This window comes from Anguilla anguilla, chromosome 12, assembly GCF_013347855.1.
Source record: "Anguilla anguilla isolate fAngAng1 chromosome 12, fAngAng1.pri, whole genome shotgun sequence".
Taxonomy (NCBI): domain Eukaryota; kingdom Metazoa; phylum Chordata; class Actinopteri; order Anguilliformes; family Anguillidae; genus Anguilla; species Anguilla anguilla.
This window is the reverse complement of record NC_049212.1, coordinates 27,176,495-27,198,685: the sequence shown is the minus strand read 5'-3', so window position 1 is coordinate 27,198,685 and position 22,191 is coordinate 27,176,495. Positions and strand designations below refer to the sequence as shown.

The following is a 22,191-nucleotide window of genomic DNA, read 5'->3' as shown; positions in this document are numbered from 1 at the left end:
TACAGATTATGTGCAGTTGTAGTTGTGGCATAGACCAGAATCATGGATTTATGTAGTGTTACCTCACACTGATAGCATCAAATGGAGCTCAGGACACAGGAGTAATGATTAAGTTATTATTTTACACAGTACTTTGTCAGATGGGTATAGCACAGATAACATTCGTGTGCATATAATGCTCATCTTCCTTCTCTATGTTTTTACAAAAATGTATTCTATGTTTTTACTGTATTCTATGTTTTTACTTGTATTATATGTTTTTTTTTTTACTGTATTTTATGTTTTTACTTGTATTCTATGTTTTTACTTTTCATTATACTGTATGTTGTATTTAATTGCCTTGGTACTGTTTTCACTGCTGCACAACCAATTGCCCCTCTGGAGACAAATAAAGTTCTACTTGACTTGACTTGACTTCCTTGTGTGTGTGTGTGTGTGTGTGTGTGTGTGTGTGTGGCCATAACTAACTCAATGATTCAGGACAGACCAGGATATACAATGGCAGTTCCACTCAGAAGGGATAAGGTTAGAGTGGTTATCATAATAACTGAATGCATATGAATAGAATGTTTCAACATCCACAGTAATTATAAACTGATGGACACAGACCCAAAACCAGTCATATAAAAATGTTTACTTAAAATAGCAATATTCAAACAAGTTTAAATAAAGATTTTCAAAGGCTAATTTCCATTTTTATATAAAAACAATACATTAGAGTTAAATCACTTTTGACATGGTGGTTTCTGTCATCTAGAGAAAAAAAAATGTGCATTGATTCTGATCTGTCTAAAACTGGGGTGCACAACTCACAACTGGTTCACTCCTGTACTTCAGCACAGTAAAAACTTTCAGATACACTTGCAGTCTGCAGCTGTATCTGTTGCTTATACAAATGTCAGATCAAGATATGATTGAGCTGATTAAATAATTAAGAGCAGAAGTTGGCTCAAATTTGTTGTGCACTCCTGGTCGAGACGAACAGAATGCGTTAATAAAGTAAATAATACTCTGAAGGATGCTATGAATGCTATATTTTTCAAATGAGTATTAAGGGGGAGAAAGATAAGATAATTTTGAATGAAGCAACCACTAATCTTAGATTCACAATGACAAAAATGAATTGAAGATTAATAGAAATCTGGTGAACAGTTTGAGTACAGGGAACTGTATCGCGAAGCAAGACTACAGAGTTATATGGATAACTGCACATAGTAAAACCCAGAACAGCTCTTTTTACTTCAGTCCATTGTCCAGATTTGGGAGGGTTCTGGGTTTTCCTCAGTGTAGTTACCCAGCTAACCCAGCGATCCTGCTTTGTGACAAAGGCCCCAAGTCAATAAACATGGTTTCAAGATGTTGTTTAAAATATTTCCTATTTTTTTCCCAGGCACTTTTTCACAATACTTTTCTGGTAACTTAAAATTGCACAAGAGTGCAGTCACAAAAGTGGCCAATCTATGGCAGCTAATTTCCAGCTTGATTATGTTAAAAACTGGGCAGTGCTCACTTGATTGGCAGCTAAAATAAGAAAATGCCTTTGTTGAGAGGCCAATGTGCTGTTTGAGTCTTTAGTGACTGAGTTGACTGCAATGGCTGTTGGAATGTTTGGATTTGAATGTTTGGCCTTGTGTGGACTTTGAAAAAAGGGAAAAATAAAGTCATGGCCAGTTTTATGATTTCAGCACACGGGAATTTTCCTTAGACACAACTTCTGGAGAACGTTGAAAGACCTCAGTAAAGCACAACTTGTATTTAACATTTAGACTCAGAGCATTTAGGAAATGTAAATCTGCGAGTAAGAACATCACAGTGACAACATACAGAAGCACTGCACCCATAGGCTCATTGAGCTCTTACTCATTCTACTGCCTTTCTCTCTCAACAGCCTGCTTGCATATCATGTTTGCATGCAGAAAGCCAGACACAACAATGGATACAGTATATATTTTTAAAAACATTGTCTTTATCTCTTATGTGTAACCCTGCTGTTACTCATATGGAAATTAAAAGGGAAATTTGATGGCACGCTGACCAAATGCTTTCCAGGCAGCTTCCTTATGGAAGACAGGCAGAAATAATATATGATAAATCCAAGGCTGCATTCAGGTTCTGCCACTTGTTCTGTATAAGGAAATACATTGATTTACCATTATTTTACTCTCTAGCTAGACATGAGAGGCTGGCCAGGTGACATGTGGCAGATCTGTTTGTATGTTGCTATGACAGTTAACACAACAGAACAGGCTAAATGTGATCTTGTGGTTATTGTTGGTCAAAATCGATAGCGATTGTCTGTTCAGTGAAAAGACTGAATTGGCCTTAAAAATCTTCTAGTCTATGGCAACTGCTGACAACTGAAGTGACAGAGAAAGTATGGAAGATTTTTTTCAGCTGTATCAGTTAAACTGACTTCAAACTGGATTCAAACACTTTGATTTATGATTAGCCAAAATTCACATAACATGCTATTATAACCATCAATGATTGCACAACTGTGTAGTTTTAGCCTTATCTGAAGACTTAAATTGTGTAATATGATGTATATGTTTTAAGACGCTCTATAATCTACAATGCTGAGAGCTTGCCTTTGAATATTAGTCTACACAGTACTCATCCAAAAAACTGTTAACAAATTGGAATAATGTCCCGATAACAAGGATTCAACAAGGGATGACAAATCACACACAATTTGCCAGGCCAGCTTGTGTAGCTAGCAAGCAGCAAACCTGAATATTTCATATTGCTTAAAAATGTATTTATTTATAAATATATTTAAAAATAAATTTAGCCCTCAAGCTAGCAAATATGTTAATCTGAAACAATAACAAGCTAGTTTCTGTTACTTGGATAAGGCTGCAGTGAGATTCAAACCACAGCCACTCCTCACAACAAGGTGTGATTAGCTTGCAAAGCTAAAGATCTTCTTTAGCTTTGGGGGCGACATAGCTCAGGAAAGGTAGGTAAGACCGATTGTCTGGCAGTCGGAGGGTTGCCGGTTCAAACCCCGCCCTGGGCGTGTCGAAGTGTCCTTGAGCAAGACACCTAACCCCTAACTGCTCTGGCGAATGAGAGGCATCAGTTGTAAAGCGCTTTGGATAAAAGCGCTATATAAATGCAGTCCATTTATCATTTACCATTCTTAGGAAGGAGAACTAATCATACTCTTATTGATCCACAATGAGTGATGTCACAGTCTGCACAGGACATTCACATACCAACTTATTTTTAACAAAATTCTTAGCTGTGTAAAATTAGATAGCTGTAACAAGCTGCCTACCATAGGCCAGACCTGATAGGCCAAAACTTTTACAGAATTCTGCTGGTAAGTAAGCCTTGAACTGTGAAATTTTAAACAAAATCTAAGCATTGAACTAGTGTGCTTTTTTTCCCCCGATGCCTAAACTCCTGTTACATTCACAGTGCTGTGAACTTCACTCTTTATGACACCCCAGTACTGTGACTACTGATCTGAAAATGCTGTTGAAACTCTTCTAAATGAGAGAACATGGGAACTTTTAACAGTTGACTTTACTGTATGCACTGTGTTAAACTCATGATTGTCATATGATACAACTGTGGCACTAGGCCAGGCCTCATGGTGTTCCGATCCTGCCATTTCTCTCCCAGTGCCTGGTTTCTGCAAGTTGCCCATGGACACCAGCGGAGAGGAGTCAGTGACATCACTCTGACTATGTGGCACAGCTCCTCTTCACAGCTCCTCCCACAGACATGTGCACACACACACACACACACACACACACCTGCCATGCACAACCAAGAATGCATGCACACACACGCACCCCCACCTGTCATACACAACCACACATGCACACACATGTGCATATATGCAAGGACACTCACACGCACACACACAAACGCACACACACAGACACACTTCTCTGTCAGATGTTTTTTTGTTCAGTGCATTGATAACCTACAAATTATGTACAAATGGACACTATAAGTGCTCTTTCTTCCATATATGAAATGAGGATTGTGAAAAAATGAAGTGTTTTCGTGGAAGCCACGTAACAGAAGCAGACTCAGCCTTCTTGATCATCACCATGCCAGAGTTAATCATGTTATATATTCATACCATGCTCATTTGGCTTTAGAATGCAGAATTTTTGTGTGCATTCCATATATTTCTCTTTAAAATAGAGTTCATCCAGACAGTGCTGCTTCCTGCCTTTACTTTACTGAGGGGCTTATTGTCCAATGCACCATTGCCTTGCCTCAGGAGTTTCCATGGTTACGCTTGTGAGAGGGTGGAAGAATGCTCTCCTGTTGCCAGGTGCGCAATCACCAGGCTTGCAAAGGGCACTGCAATAACAAAGAAAAAACAGACAGTTTAACACACTCACACATGCACACGTTTATATTAAACACAACGAACTGCAAATTGTTCAATTACAGATGAAAAAGAAGACAGTACAGTACATTTCTCATCCCTGAAAGAGTACCTAACCTGACTAACTACAAACATCACTTTCTAGCAGCTAAAACACCTTTTGTATGAGTCAGTGAACGTTATTATTCTGTTTGTTAATAGGGGTGGGAGTAATTGACCCAAGAGTGACATCCAGGACAAGAGAGGTACTGTAGAGAGGACAAGAGCATTGAAAAGTAAAGTAGGGAGAGTGAAGCGCATCATGCCTCATTCACAGGTAGAAAATAAAACACACAACATCATCACAATGAATGTAAACAATGAACATAGCTATAGTTTTTATTTACAGCTATGGGTTAACAATGGTCAATAAATGTAGACACCTGAATTTTTACTTGTCTGAGACCCAGACGAAGTTGCAGGTGAAAGTTCTTGTTTTGTTTTCTAGGCAGCTAGCTAGCAATAACACTATCTCTGCGGTATCTCTGCTCTGACTGCGCTGTCAAAGTCAAGCACGGTGAAATTTAGAGGCTGATTTCAGAGCCTGGAGCAGTCAGAGAGACCAGACTTTTTCTTAGCACTTATGATTTATTGATATCTGTCGGGATGTGAAGGAAATCTAATCAAATATAAGAAAAAGTGTTCTAAAGAAGAGCAGGGAGCAGGTAGCAGAGAGCAGAAAGCATATAGCAGAGAGCAGGTAGAAGTGCCTGGTCTTGCTCACACAGGAACACTGACCTGCTTGTGGGTGGGCATGGGGCTGAGGGTGGTGATGATGTTGGCTTCGGTCTGCCCCATGGTGGAGGGGGTAGCGTGGGGGTTGGGAGTACTGAGGAAGATCTGGCTTATATACTACCAGGCGAGAGAGGGAGGAAGAGCAGTCAGTCATTTCATTCTTTTATACTACTTCTTTTTATAAGCCAGGGGAACACATCAGGGGCCCCTGTACTGTGTGAGTGTGCAACAGGGCCCCTGAAGTGGTACTGATTCTGTGAGTGTGCAACGGGACCCCTGAAGTGGTACTGATTCTGTGAGCATGCGACGGGACCCCTGAAGTGGTACTGATTCTGTGAGCATGCGACGGGACCCCTGAAGTGGTACTGATTCTGTGAGTGTGCAACGGGGCCCCTGAAGTGTTACTGTGAGAATGTGTGATGGGCCCCTAAACTAGTACTCACTATGTGAGTGTGTGGCGGGGCCCAAGAAAGGCTGCTGGGTCCTGTGGTCGGGCTCCTGCTGCACCAGGTCGTGCTCATGGCAGCCGTGCAGCTGTGACGAGAACGGCAGTGCTGCCAAACTCCCTGCAATGCTGTTAACGACAGGCGCCGTTTGTGATATGCCCAGATCTGCAGCGAGAGCGGGGGAGTGATTAGCACCAAAGAGATTACTCCTATATGCACATTCACCCTGAAAATCATTCATGGTTCTGAGGAAGAGGAGGGACAGGCAGACACAGCACACTTACTCTGCGCTATAGTCATGACTCCAGGCAGGGTTCTGATCAGGTCCTGGGTCTGATGGGGGCTGTGACAGTGATGGATATGTGTCAGCGTGCTGACGGGGGGCAGTCCTCCTCCTGACACTGAGATCTACAGAGAGAGGAGAGATGTAAATGCAGTATCCAAATGTAGTATCATTATCCTTTTACTGGGATACCACTTTCCCTGCTCTGGAAATTGCATCCATGTAGCAGGATCGTACCACTGGCATCTGTTTTGCAACTTTAACAGCCACTTTTTATTGATTATTTATGTACTATTTAATACCTTCCCCCCTTTTTCCGCTGACTTTGGAATTCCCAGTGATATTCATTTCCAGCATACACTGTCCTCCAAAGCATGTGATGTCAGCTGCCGCTTCTTTTCACACAGCAGTTCACAAATCAGGCTCATGTGGACACGAGTCAGAGGAAGACACTTAATGTGCAGCTCAACAGACGGACTGTAGGCGCCCCACTGATATGCTATGTGATGCTAGTGAGCGATGAGACTCTGTCATCCCGGCTGACTGAACCCTGTCCCTTCACTGAGCGACACTAGTCTGGATTCCATACCAGACTGTGGGGCACATCCACACACTGGAGCATGGTCTTAACAGGATGAGCCACCCAGCAGCTCCTGCAAAAGCTTTCATTTTTAACCCACACAGCAGTTCGCAGGGAAAGTATAATGGGTAAGGAGTTGGTCTTGTAACCTAAAGGTCGCAGGTTCGATTCCCCGCTAGAACACTGTCGTTGTACCCTTGAGCAAGGTACTTAACCTGCATTGCTCCAGTATATATCCAGCTGCATAAATGGATACAATGTAAGTCGCTCTGGATAAGAGCATCTGCTAAATGCCTGTAATGTAATGTAATGTAATGGAAACACAGTCGCCATTCATTTTGAATTAGGTCAACACTGACCTAGTTCAGTGGTAATTGGGTGCTACTCATCCCAACGGTCTTATTTTGCGGGCGAATTCCAGCCATGACTGACACAAGTGAAACCGAACATATGAGAGATATGCAAACACAGTTCCACTGATTCCATACACACAGTACACCACATTTCAGTTAAAGAGCAACAGACAGCAAACCACCCAAGCAGTAGAGTCAAATCAGAGCAGAGGAAGCTTTTACATATTCATGTAAATATAATACAAAAATTACTTCAGCACTTTAGCATTGCGTTATTCTTTCTGCAGCACTATTAAGCAGGTAACAGCCAAAGAAAAGCTGTATGTTAACATGAATGTTGCATTGCTTCAGTATGGAAACATAGTAAGAGTTGTAGATAGTTTCTGAGGCAGTACTGCGGGGGTACCATCATGCAGTGGCTGTTGCTTTCTAGTGTAACTGAGCAAGGCAAAGAGAATATGAAGGAAAGCCACTGCAGAGGGAATGAAGACAAACTAAAAAAATGGCATGGAAAACATAGGGCCCACAGCAACACAAATAACCACAAATTGCAATATGCCTGCAACACTGATCATGAAAAAAAAATGTAAAAGTGCAATGACTTCCAAGCAACTCTAAATCAGCTTACCAATCAAAGTTGTAGCTGTTAGTGTGGGGAGCCAGTGATACCGTACTATGTCTGCATTTTGTTTGCATTTTGTATTAAAAAACAACAGTTATTTTATGGTGTGATTATCCTGATAAGGCAGGCGGTACACAGAGTCAGTCACACAGCCAGCACCACCCAGTACTGGGCTATTTTGGTGTTAACCCAATAAAAGCAGATTGACCTGGCGACAGGCTTATTAGCTCAGTATCGGACATTCCCCCGTGACACAGAGAATGACAGCAGCCTCCCACCCTCGCATGCATCATTCCATCATGCACACATCATGGCTCTATTGGCTTCCTTTGTGCACCATCGCCGGCCAATGGGCCTTGGCTGGTGAGGGAGCACAAAGGCCTGCATGAACACTATGAACACTAAGTGCTCCATTCTAAGGCCTGCTTCATGCTGAAGAGTCCAGTCACGCCTTTTCTTAGCTAATCTCAGCCTGCAGGTGTGCTCACCATCTTGGTGTCAGGTGAGACCAGGCTCTGGGTGGGGTCCAGGCTGCCTGGAGACAGCTGTTGTAACGCAGGCCGACTGTTTTCCATTCTGCTGTTGCCATGGTGACCGATGGTCGTGGAAGAAGTGGCCTCGCTAGCTCCCTGCTGACTGTAGCAGACCCCTGTGGAGAGGCAGAGGGAGAGTTTAGCGTTTCACTGCTACTTTCAATATTACATTACATGCATGTAGCACATGGTCTTGCTGGGAATATGATAAGAAACATAAGTGCATTCACCTGTTTAAAGTGAGCAATAGTGCTAGACCTAGCTAACAACATTCACACCTCAGTGAGTAAAGATGCAAAGCACTAAAAAAGATGCATCACTAAAGCACTAGTGCAAGTTAAATGTATTAATCAAGAAAAAAAAGGATTAATTCCAAATACATCCAGGCTATATCCATAACAAGCCCTAACAAACATAAAATCATAAAAATAGAGCCAAAAACCATTAAAAAAAACACAACATGAATTAGTAAATGGTGGGAGTGGGAAGGGAAACTAGGTGCAATCTAAAGAGGGGTCTTTGATCTGTATTGGAATACAGCCAACAATTCTGCTATCACATTGGCAGATTCAATCCACCACTGTGGGGCCAGTAGGCAGGCATCATGAATGGCGTTGTAGAACAGAGAGATGTGAAGATCGTCGGTATGGTGGAGCTGTTCCTTTCACTGATCTGTAGGGCCAGGTCAGTGAGATAAAGAGATACAGAACATGAGCACACTATAGCTGGGGCTATAGTTTCTGTGTCCCAGCTCCAATCAGAGCTAATCTTTCACCCCATGAGCATAGAGACTTCAGCATTCCTGACTCAAACAGGACAGGTAGAGCAAACACACCCCAGCCTCTCCACTTGAAATGTTGACACAATGGAGCCAGAGACTGCTCTTTCTGCACATACAGCCCCTCCCTGCTCCCTTTCCACATACCTGAACACCATACCACACACATCATTCTCCCCCCAGACACAGGAAATGATCACCTCAGCTCTCCCTGCCTCAATCCATCACAAATACAAACTCACACACAATCCTGGCCCTCCACTCTTCTGAGGGAAAGCATTCCTCACAAATCTCCCAAAGAAAGAAATAGAGTTCTTAGGAAAATATGTGAGCTACTTTAAAAAAAAATAATTATGCCACGTAATAAATGGTTCAACTGCTGGATCCTGAGAGAGTTCATAGAGTGCAGAAGGTCACGTGGTTTGTACAGAGAGCTTTCAATGTAGAAGTGCATTTTTTGACCAAACAAACTGATTCCATAACTCACCAACAAACTGCATCCATAACCCACCAACCCCAGCTGCAGCAACCAAAAGGCATTTTGCAGGGGAAACTGAAATCTTAATGCCTCTATTGTATTTTATGTGAAAATTCAGGAATCCTACACTGCCCCCCGAAATTAGTGTTTGCCAGCCCCGGTCCCTCTGATAGTAGCAGAGCAAACATACAGTTAGAGCCAATGTCAAACATTCTTACCCTGCTCCCTCAGGCTCGTACACAGTCACCTGCACGTTCACCTGTCCCCATTCTGTCAGCACTGACACACACACTGTTTACCTAAACATCTGAGGGGATGTGTGGGTCTTTTCTACCTACAAACCCTTCCCTCACCTGCATAAACACCTTCTCATGAGCAATTACAATACAGACTGAATGAATATTAACATATCTATGCATGATAGATATGTCTAGATATGTTTATGTGAATAATATGATATAATAATATGGATGTAATTAGCATGAAATGTGGTGTTTAAACATTAAACAATAGTATAAAAACTACTCCACCTTTTTTTTCTTTTTTTCTGTGGTGCATGTTCATGGTCTTACGTATACGCAGGGGGTTTAATACAATTGCTTTGGTTACAGAGCATTTACACACATATATACACACAGCCGTGATACATGAAGTGTGTCCCTGTGGCCTTAATACACGAAAACATAGCTGTTCCACACAATGGGTCTAAGACTTCATTTGGTGGTGTATGTTTCCTGGCTACCTTTGAATTTTGATTAATGAACTTAGGCAACAGCAGTGAACTAACCTGTTAGTAATGATGATTAACATTCAATAAAAATGAGAAAATGTAGCAGGTATATGTTTGTTTTGTGTTTCTAGCAATGTGTTTCTAGCTGTGTTTTTCTGCTATCGTAATTTTAGCAAATTTAGATGTCCTCTGTTGTTTCAGATGGTCACTTCTTGCTGCAGTGTTCCACAGAGTTTAACCCGCAGAGCACTCAGACACATCCCAGGCCAATCGGACCACTGACATCATGCTGTTCCAAACACACCTAAACAATCCGCTAACACTCTTGTGTGCTTGTAAACACCAGTGCAGGACCATAAAGCACTCAGTGGGTCTGTGACCTGATGGCTACACAATGGCTAGGGGCTCAGAAAGGGACTGTTTCTCTGGTACTTTACAACTATGGAGCCACTAAAAGTGCCAGTGCTGAGCATGCTATATAGAGCGGCTTCATAGGGCCGTAAATCAGGTCTGGTGAAGAAACCTTGGGGGGGGTTATAATATCAGCCTGTAAACAATGAGAAAAAGAGATGGGTTACTTTCTCCAGGCATCTCATGCAAACTGCATTTTCACATTTCCCTATTTAAATGTGCATAATTAATAGGGGGTGTTAATATTACACTTATTGGTTATAAATGGGCCCCTCTGCCTTCTTGGTGATACTGTTTTTTGTAATCTTCAGACTAACACTGATAGGCTCCACTTTTGATGTTGCTCTGGGTAAAAGCATATGCCAAGTGATTAATGTAATGGGTGGAGTATTGTGAACTCAGCTCATGAATTCACACGTTAGCTCTTTACACAACAGTGAGAAATGTCCTAACATGAAGCTGAGCCAGATTCTGACCAGCAAGCAAAAGCTGACCTGTTGCGCACAGCACTGGAAAACAACAAGGCCCTGTGGCCAGAATCACGCATCTGTCTGACATGGCTTTCCCTCACAACAACAGTGGAGGAGTAACCAGAGAGAGAAGCAGTGCTGGAGGTTTAGCCTGCTCAGCCCATAGGATACAGAATACCTCCTCTTCACCAGGCTGGGTTCACTGTGGGGCTGTACATTTGTGTTCTCCATTGTGTACACTGCACACAATCTGGACTGCTGTTACTACACTACTACCTCTCCAAAAGCCAGATCCCAAACCTCATAAAGCCCAAACACAGGCTACCTTTAGGATATGTACCACCTGCACTTTACTAACCAAGCTGTGCTGTGAACAGAACAAAGCAGTAGATGGTGTCACATACTGCACTTCAGACTGTTCTGAAGAGACCGTGCTGGTCACAAACCTACAACCTGAGCCGACCAGAGGAGGATGAGTTCCCCTCTTGAGCCTGGTTCCTTCCATGGTTTCATCCTATCTGTTACCAGGGAGTTTTTCCTTGCCACTGTCGCCTTAGGCTTGCAACTGTGAGGGTTTAAGCCAGGGTTGTCTGTGAAGCATATTGATACAATTGTTTGTGAAAAGCGCTATATAAATGCATTTTGATTTGATTTGATTTGATTTGAGAGTCCTGTCAATGCCAGGCCGTTCCTGTCTTATCACAGGAACAAGCAGAATAAACAAAGTCCCTTGTAAATCCTCCAAAAACATTTTTACTCCACTGACCCCATAATGACCTTTTTAACACAGAGGTGTATGTAGGAGAGGAGGAGGATACGCAAAACTGCAGCCAAGGGGGTCCATTATTTCTGTGTAGACAGAATAGAGGCAAGAGCCCAGTGGACAGCTCCTGTTGATCAAGCCTATACCCAGTCTCTGCCATTATACTGCAGCCCAATAAAGTCTGGTGGCGGGGGAGGGGGGGCTTTAAATGTGCCCTCCCCAGTGCCAGCAGAGATAAATGAACATGGGTTACAGTTACTACTCTCTTCTAATATACCCCTCACAATGGAGCCCCTGGAGAGAGGGTTACCGAGAGCAGGGGTCAGAGGTCATGTGGCAACCAAGGATTTTAAACTGTCAATTAAGCATGCATAATGAAGACTGTGCCATAGCAACCCAGTGAGGGTCCCTGCTGGGCCGTTATTGTACGACTCTGATAAACAGCTGATGCTGTCAGCAGGATATCAGCCAGACACCTTGTAAGCATGTGGATCTGACCAAACGAGACACTCCGGAGCGCAAACTGTCTTCCACTGAAACTCCCCTCCCCCGCAACAAACGCCCCCTTTTCACTGGAGCATCGGGTCAGTGCCTGGTCAAGTGTTCAGGGAGTTATTTAAACAAATATTGAAACTCACTGACGGGTTCTTAGGAAAGAAGAATCTTCATTGCAGGGAGATTGAGTGTAATTTAGTGCACATGTCCACAGTGATTGCCTAAAAAACAGCCATAATGCTTACACAAGCTAGCTGAAATGCACATCTACATGCCACATAGTTTTTTTGTCCATATATCTGTCAGCATTTTTAGCAGATCTGTGCCCTTAGCAGGGAACTAAACCCGCAGAGGGATTTTTAATTTAAATGATTATTTATTTAGGTATTTCAGAATAAACAGACCTTGCATTTGTTAATCTTCACATACATTTTCAAACATACGACAAATGTACATTTTTTGAAATGGAGAACAAATACACCTATTAGTCCTAATAAGCTTTACAAAATCACCCATTTCATTGTTACATTTTTTAAATTTAAACTTACACTGCACCACACTCAGAAATACACATGGAAGAATCTAGAATGGGTAATGACATGGAAACAGCCAGTGAATAAAATGTGTTCACCTTGAACTTGGGGGATTGTATCTATGTAGCGAGTCACTCGAATGATGCCTAAAATGTGAACGCACAGGTCCTCTTTTATGTTCAACTTTTATGCGATTTTTTATGTCAACATTGCATGGATTTGTTACCTTCTAAAGTAATGTTACAGGTCTTCACATGCTGGCAATTCATTATATACTAGGATGTTACCAGCTCAAGGACCTTATAGTAAATGTGGACTTTTTGCGCTGATACTTTCACACATATGCTGAGGTTCATTGAGAGTCATTTCTACAGAGGAAATTCCAACATTTCACTAAAAAGAAGTTACTTAATTATTTTTATAGATGAATACATTATTTTATAGAGCCAAGTTAACAATATGTAGTTATTAAGTCTCTTCAGACAAAGGGCAGACTTGGAAACTCCAAAAAGTTGCCAAAATGCCAAGAAATATCATCTAATGTGAAGATAGCCACAGACTCTGCTTTGTTTCTCTATGTGTTGCACAACTTATTTTATGAATGAAAAGTGTGATGTCTTTCCATGTAATGCATTTACTGCAGCACTGACAATAAAGACCCAAACATGTGTAGCTATGCATGCTACTTTCAGTTTTACATCAGCCTTGAGGTTTGCATCTCTGGGTTTCTACTGCATAAATTCAAATGTTCTCATTTACTGACTTTGAAACTGAATACAAATACATTTTTTTTATCTTACTTTCTAAATTATCAGGCTCAGTGTCCTCAAGTTCTCCAGCTGCTAACTGACCTGACATCCCTGGGACTAGATTAAACCTGGCTAAATGTTATACCGTGCCCTCCCTTTCTGCAGTAACAATAAAGACACAGTCCACTGACTGCATCACCCTCCCTTTCTGCAATAACAATAAAGACACAGTCCACTGACCAGCCCTCTTTTTGGTCTTGATAAAACACAAACCCACATCATGGTGTCCAAATGATTCAGCGCCAAATGATCTAACCACTTTATTGGATTTAATCACACAGCTGGTTGTATTAACAGTGACCTGGAATTTCCACTGACCCTGTTGGCCCTGCTTTTCACAAAATGTCCCGTTTTCATGTTACACTCCGGTTGGCTGATGTTTGAGCTGCAATTGATGTTGGACTGTACATGCATGCCAAATTCATACTGATGTCATTCTTTTTGAGGGTTACATTTTATTGGTTACAACAATGATCAATATCATAGCGTTTGCCCCATATAGAGAAGACACTAAAGCTCCCAATATCATAGCATTAGCCCCATATAGAAGAGACCCTAAAGCTCCCCATAGCAGAGCATTCAACCTAAATAGAGGAGACCCTAAAGCTCCCTGTATGAGAGCGTTTCCTATATCACAGCACCGTGGGTCACAGCAGACCCTAAGCCTTACAGAAATACACAAGTGCATGATGGGATGGACAGACCTGATGACCCCTACCTTGCATTTTTGTAGGGGACGAGGCGCTGTCCTGGGCCTGGGAGGGGGAGCTGTGGGACAGGAGGCGTTCAGTACTGTGAGAGGACCCACTATAGGCGTCCAGTGCTAGTTTCTGTCGAAAGGCTTCCTCCTTGCGGCGGTTGGCGAACCAGTTGTAGACACGCACCTCTGTGACGAGGTTAGAGCCCAGGCCATACGCTTTGGATGGAGACACTCCTCTCTGCACACACTCAGCTCTGATATGAGGGATGGAGACAATGCAAACATTCTGAGCCAATAAAATCTCGAAATCAGAGAGCCAAATGACCGACGGATTTGCTCTGCATTCCAAATAATATGAAACTGTGAGTGGGTGAGTGTTACTGTTGAACCCTGTATGACCTGCCACATGCATTTCCCTCTGTGTGGTCTTCCTTTCTTACCTGTTGCACTCCTCCGCCAGTGCCTCCCTCTCCTCCTTGCTGGGGTTTTTCTGTCGCTCATATGCCTGATAGAGAATCTGCTGGGATGCAGGGCCCCATTTGAAACGATTGCGTCTCATTTTCTTAGAGGCAGGTTCAACATCCTCCTCGTCCCCAGCCTGCCCCATTCTCTGTCCAGGCTGATGGAATTCTGGGAAAAAAAACAGCACCGGATCCTCATTGCTCTTGTCTGTCATATTGCTGTTAGAGGCTTGACCTGCCTGGGTGAACTCTGAAAAATAAGAAAAAGCACATTTTATACATCTAGCAACACACATACACACACACACACACACATATGCATGCATGCATGCATGCATGCACATTGAAAATATAGATACATTCAGGATGAAATAACTGATGTTGTTCTTTCATTACAAAAAATCTATAATAAAAAATTGTTACAACACTACAATGTTGCTACAATGTGTGCTGTACAGTACACAACATTTGTACTCAAAATGTTGTGTAAAAGATGCAAAAACCCATCCTAGTTCAGTGGAACTCGTATTCAGTTCTCTTGCATGTGTGAGCTGAATCAGACCCTACACAATTTACTGAAGCAATTTAAGGTAACCCTGTGACTTTTACAGTATTCTGGTTGACTGGGGTCCAGTGGTTTACAGATTCCAGATATGTTTTTATGAATGTATTCAGTAAAGTCCTTGCAGAATTAAAAAGGCATACAGTTGCAAGTTTCAGTAACTACAATGAATCGCAATTCCAATTCCAATGCAAAAACACTTACTGCATGTCCTATGAAAAGCTCATATATTAACTTACGTCTGAGAATTTCTTGCTGTTTCCGGACGTACCAGGTGTAGAGTGCTGCTCGTTTATAGGTCTTCATGGGCGTGCCCTTATTGAGGTGTTGAGACAGATGGGACTGGTTCAGCCCTGTGATGTCCACCACCTCCCGCTGGGGAATATTGTGTTGCTTCATGTATCCTTTGATCATGCGGGCGGCGCACCACGGGTCCTCACTAAATCCAATACAATACAATACAGGGCACACAACACAATAACCATCCTTGCAAGTCCTCACTGGGTCACCAGTACAATGCAATACACACAGCATAATCACCATCCTTCCAAGCCCTTACTGAGATGCCAGCACAATAGCACAGCATAATCTACATCTTTACAGTCATTGAGTCATATAATAATATTATTGTTAATAATAATAATAATAATAATAATAATAATAATAATAATAATATTATTATTATTATTATTATTATATGTTTTAATAGCTATTTAAATAGCTATTATTATTATTATTATTATAAAGGCAGACTGAATTAAATGTCAGGTGTCTACAGAGGTCGCTATAGGAATAAAAAAATTACATATCCAAAAACATCTCATATTGAAAACGAACACTTTAATTGATAAAAAAGCACCATGATTAATTGTTCATTTTTGAGAAACACTAAGAGATCGTCTTCTCATGAACTTAATAAATTCCAACATGCATAGTCTCTATGACTTTATGACTAAAAAAAGATCGAGTATGCGCGTATCCGACGAGTAGGTTAGATCAATCATTCTATGGACACCTGTATTGATATTTCGTGCTGCCAACTACTTGTACAGGACCCTGGAATTGCTACTTTCAATAATAATAATAATAATAATAATAATAATAATAATAACAATTGCTTAAAAATTCGAATTAAGTCAATAGGAGAGTAATCCTGCATGCGCAATATCTGAATGTTTTGTGATTGTGATTTACCATTTTCGATCACTGTCTACGTTGTGAACTACTGGCTATTACATGATAATTAGATAAATGTAAAAATGACCCAGACAAATGGTGTGTAGGCTACAGCAGCCTATTGCCACATTGCGCTTCAAATGATCTTTGACAGCAATAGTTACTGACATATTTAATAGGCCTATACTAATACTTAAGCCTATCGACTGTGTCCGTTAATGCTTAGCATACACTTCCAAATACTACATCAAACATCCAAATAATAATGGTCGCCGCAGTAAAAATAAACAATTACATACAATTTAACTCTTTGTCGTAAAAAACAGGTTATAGTAGGCCTATAACCTGGTATAAAAGTAGCCCTCATAGATCAACGGCAAAGCTGCGACTTTTATGTCATATTCATGAAACACTGAATTCAATACTGATTGAAATATATTGATGCCAATACTCAGTAATACTGCTCCATTCGGAACACGCCTGTGTTAAGATGATTGAGGTAGAGATGCTTATACCTTTCGTCCATGAATAACCAGGTGTGCATTTTCCATAAATGCAATCATAGCTACGCACTGTGCAGCCTCTTTCAGTTGATGATTCACAGAATAAAATGAATAGGGCTAGTGACACGTTTGAGGTGGCTTCTCTAACATCAAAAATACTTGGACCGTACTCAAAATACCCTAATTATTGCCGAGATATTAGCTAAATTGTTATAACAGAATGAAGAACTTATGAATAAAAAATACCCTAAAGTTGAGCCTATTTCAATGTTATCAGCTTGTACAGAATACACGAATCACGTCTCTTTCTGTTGCTAATATTATTATTATTATTATTATTATTATTATTATTATCATGAGACGCACATAGATGCACTGCATTATTTACAGACTGAATGAAGACTGCTGATTTCGAGGTTGGCTAAGCCAAAAAAAAAGGCACTTAGTTTTCACCTTTTACAGTTAAGTAAGTAGAGTATTGCAAAAGCAGCCCATGGCTTACTCACGCTAAGATTCGATCCACTTCAGCCCTCTGCTTCGCAGCCTCCTCTGTGTTGAGGGACAGAAGTTCCTTAAGTATTGGTGGTGCATCCAAATCGTCCCCATCCTCGGAGCCCTCGTCACCCGACAACCTGCAGCCCTTACCGTGTCCGTTGGCAAGTGTGTGGGATATTGGCTTTGCATCTGAAACATTTCCATTCATCTTTGAACTTGGTGGGGACACCTGGAAATCCTCCAGTTTAACCCCAGTCCTACTCTGGCTCAGGTCGTCTAGCGCTTGGATCAAAACGTCTTTTTTAACTCCGGAACTTAACAAAGCGCTCAAAAGCTCTTTTTGCAGAGGTGTCAATTTGGACACCATTTTAATAAACTGAAATAGAAACAGAAAGCGCAAGCTACAGTGAAGACAAAGAATCATTTAAATAATTCTTCGTTTGGCGCTGTATGGTTTTACTGTACATGGCAGGCCCCTGGCAGCACCTGCCCAGAGAAGCCACTGTTCGACTTAAGCGCTTGATTTGCCAAGGCGCCTGACGCAGGCAGGCACTATAAAACATGTTAATTAGGAGGCTGTCCGATACGGTCTGTATGCAAACGCTGAGAAGCTGGCTGTGCTCACTGAGCAGCAGGTAGACCCAGTTTCATGTGTTTACTCTAGGTCGCTGGTGCTTGTAAGCTACTGGTTCGTTAAACCGCCAAACCTGACATGAACTTTTAGGCTTGACTTTGGTAAACATGGATTATTATTATTATTATTATTATTATTATTATTATTATTATTATTATTATTAGGGTATTAATATTATATTTCATTTTCATTATCACAAAAGTATAAATGCAACAGCTATACAAAATATTCAATGTTATATTTAAAACAATATTCAAATATAAATGAAACTCACATTTACTACATAAAAATCACAGAAAATTACAATTCACATGTGGTTAAAGTGCACATTTTCTGCTATGATATAAAGGTAATCTTTATACACTTTGGTTTCACCATGTAGAAATTACAGCACTTTTCACTTATAGCCACCCCCCAAACAAGATGTTTCTGTACATTCAGAATTCATTCAGTAGTTACACCATCATTGAATACAAGTGAGCCAGTACCTGTGGAAGCCATACATGCCCAAACCATAACACCCTCACCACTATGTTTTACAGATGAGGGGGGCGCTTTGAATCTTGGGCATTTCCTGTTGACCTTCACAATTTGCTCTTGCCATCGCTCTGATACTACTGAAGGTTGGTCTCATCTGTCTAAAAGACCTTTTCCAGAACTCTGCAGGCTCTTGTAAGTATTTCTTAGCAAACTCTAACCTGGCCATCTTGTTTTTATGGCTAACTAGTGGTTTGAACTTTTCAATGTACCCTCTGTAGTTCTGTTTGTGAAGTCTTCTGCCTGCCTCCTGCAAAGTGTAATTTGTACACGGTGAAACCAAAATGTATTAAAATATCCATAAATACAAGTTGTGAATGGCAAAAAGAAGAGAGGATATTTAAGGCCAATGAATCTCTGCACAAGGCTTTAAGCTTTGACTGGCTGTGTGTGCTTAATTTTCACATACCAGCTCATGAAAGAGCAGTCGCTTTGATGGTGCAGTAGTCTACCCATTGTTTTGTCAATATAAAGACAGCGTTATGAATGACTCAGTATGCTGTGATAAGAAATTCCCAAAGATTAAAGCTGGGACCACAATACCACTGAAAAATTCTTCTTGCTGAAAGGACAATTACTGTCAATATTTCCATTGACATTCCAGTACAATACCCTTCTTCATTTCATGAGAGAACATGGGAATGAGACATAATTCTGCTCAATCTTCCACATTTTGTCAAATTAAAGGACGTGGCTCCAGTCAAAATCATAATCCATATGTGTGTGAAAACTCTAGAATTTTTTGAATGATCGAACAGGCCTCCTTTAAAACAAGTGAAGGTGCTCATGCTGAAGTTTAGCACAAATTTCAGGCTGAATTTGGGGAAGAGAAGGTCTCATTATGTCCTGTGTTCTAACATTGTATCCAAAGGATAGAGCAAAAGCTTATAGCAGCAAAAGTCTGTATAATCCCAGCATGGCTCCTTGGTCCTGTGCACTTTTTTAATGACTGTGTAATGAGTTATGGAGCTAGGGGCTGAACTGAAAGCATGGGCAGTGACCCAAACTGTGCTTGGTCACCACGCAGGTCTGCCGTTACCTCCCTCCCTCTGCATCTCCCTTCACACCCCCAGAGATCTGAGCTCAATATGGAACATCTGGAATCTTCTGCCAATGCCTGATGTGGTCCTGTTCCAGACACCGATCTGAACTTTAACGCATCGATGGATCTTCATCGTTTCTTGAGAATGTGAGTTTAAAAAAAAAAAAGTACTCTCTTAGTAGAATAATACAGATACAGCTCTTGCAATCACTTGTGCCCTTTTTGCAGTCAGCCAGCACCCATATTAGGCTCAGCTGTTTCCCCACGAGGCCATTAATGTTCAGTAATATTCCATGCCTTCTCTATTTTGCTGACTCCATTCATTACCCTCATTTCTCCAAACATGCACTGTTTTTCCAAACATGCAACACACACACACACACCTATACATACACGCATGCACACGCACACACGTGCGTACACACACAAAAAGTTACTATCTGACCACTAGCACTCAAGCACACATTACACTAACCTTAAAAGATGCATTATTTTGTAAAATGAAGATTCTCTGGGGTCTCGGGTGTCATTCACAGCACTCATTTGACAGAACATAGCATCATTTCACACTATTAGCATCCAGGTGCAGACTGCAGGGTCCTGGGTGACACACGTTGCTAAGTGCCCAGGTAAAACTCATGACAGTTTTATCTTGGGCAACACTACCAGTCCTGCAGGGTTATTTTTACACTCTGTTTATTATTCACTGGAAATGTTTTTGTTTTTCTTTACTCATGGCTCGTTGAACAGGAGGAATTGCTGAGGGGGATGTGACATTACAGGGGAGCAAACAGGAAAAAGGACTATTCCAGTACATAGGTAATACAGGCAGGGATGATAGCAAATTCCTTACAGGGGTACAAAGAGCAGAAATATCTTCCTTTTTTTTTTTTTTTTTTTTTTTTTAAAGGAAGCGCTGATGGTTTCCAAATGGCCCTGTTTCCTCTTTGGTTAGATTTGCAGCTGGACGATAAGGATGGTGAAAGATAGAGAAGAGAACTCAGTATGGTCAAAGCTGATTACAATTCAGGTATCCACCCTGAAATTAACTACATACACAGGCACATAGTCTTCTCTTTCTGGCCCACCAAGCACTGGTCTGAGGACCCAGCATGCCCTTCAGGAAGGCAGCGAAGTGGAGGAATCTAAGCTGGATCGTATGAGATGAGCCCTCCAGCATCTCCTTAACTCTACCGACATGGCAGCTGGCTTGCTGGGCAATTAAGGACTCCAAAGGAAAAACTTTTTTAAATCACTTTTTTCAGAAGATGTCAAGTGGCACAACTTTTTTCCTGGTGTTCCTGGATGAGAATCTTAGTGAACATACCTTAAGTTGGGCAAAAGGATAAGTTCACACTATAAATAAATTTGTCATATTTTTTTCCATCAACCCATAAGATGTACATGTGAAATAATCATTAGATATACCATAGGAGTTCTTACCTGCAAGTTCTTGTTTGAACAATACTAGGTTAGCTCACCATTTTCCACCAAATTAGTTGATTTTGATAATGTTTTCAAATAACGTTAGCTGGGATAAAGCATAAAGTTAGCAACACATGATAATATTACTCGTAACGTGTTTCATTCTCTTCATATTATTTATGAATAACGTTGCAAAACGTTGCTAAACATTTAGGGGGGAAGGATATTTACTAGGTATCATAGACATTGGAGCGTGTGCTTTGTAGTCTGTGGGTGGTGGTAGTCTAACCATTGCCCCTCATAGGAGAATCTATATTATCCACACACATCTACTTGAATACATTTAAACAAATTGTCTGACAAAAAATATCATGTCTGTCTCTAGTTCATTCGTTGCCATTTCCGGTGCATTTTTAAAGGGCACATCAACAGCAAAATGCACACGACAGAAATATGGGTTTGTGAAATTGCAGTATTACCAGTTCTACGGCTAGTCAGATACTATATCTTTTCAATGTAAGGTTTTTAGCCCCTTCACGTGTAGTTACACTGTATACAGCGTTCGGGTCAATTACGTCCATTCACACTGTCATTCTACTGCAAGCACAAACTTAAAAGTTTTCAGTAAACAGTTTGATAGTCAAGACTGTGTTATTTTTAAAACACATTTTTGCTTGAACAGCCATCACACCTATAAATAGCCTAATATATATTGTAGGTAATGTATGAATAGAGATTTTTTTTGCTTACTTGAACAGCCATCACACAAACGCATATAAACAGCTCAACACTTATTGTAAGCCATGTACAAACTGATTTCATTTTTTAAAATAAATACTGTGCTGTCCTTTATAAACCAAATTTCCTTGCATGTAGGCTGTATGAGTGAGATTAAGTAGTTATCATAAATGTAATTAATAATAGTACATGACTTCTGCCAGATTTATGCTGTTAAGATACTTCAGAAGACACAAAAATACACATTAAATGTAACTATTATTTATTAATGGGAGTAATGTCGATGGTAGCCTATATGTGGCTATGAGTGTATGGTAGATAGCTTAATGGGAATGTGATGGAACAGCCAGCAAGCTGCTTACACTAATCCTCTAATTTGAGGCTATTTTTACTGTATTATTTTTATCATATTCACGTTACTTCATACACACATCCAATATATGCTGGCATGCAATATATGAGTTCAATCAGATCCACAGAACTCAGTGAGATCAATTTTGTCAAAT

At 40.9% G+C, this 22,191-nt stretch overlaps 1 pseudogene; it reads right to left on the bottom strand.

The window, feature by feature from the left end:
- Positions 1-3,899: 3,899 nt before the first annotated feature.
- On the bottom strand, positions 3,900-17,804 carry LOC118210092 (annotated as a pseudogene).
- Between the last annotated feature and the right edge of the window lie 4,387 nt (positions 17,805-22,191).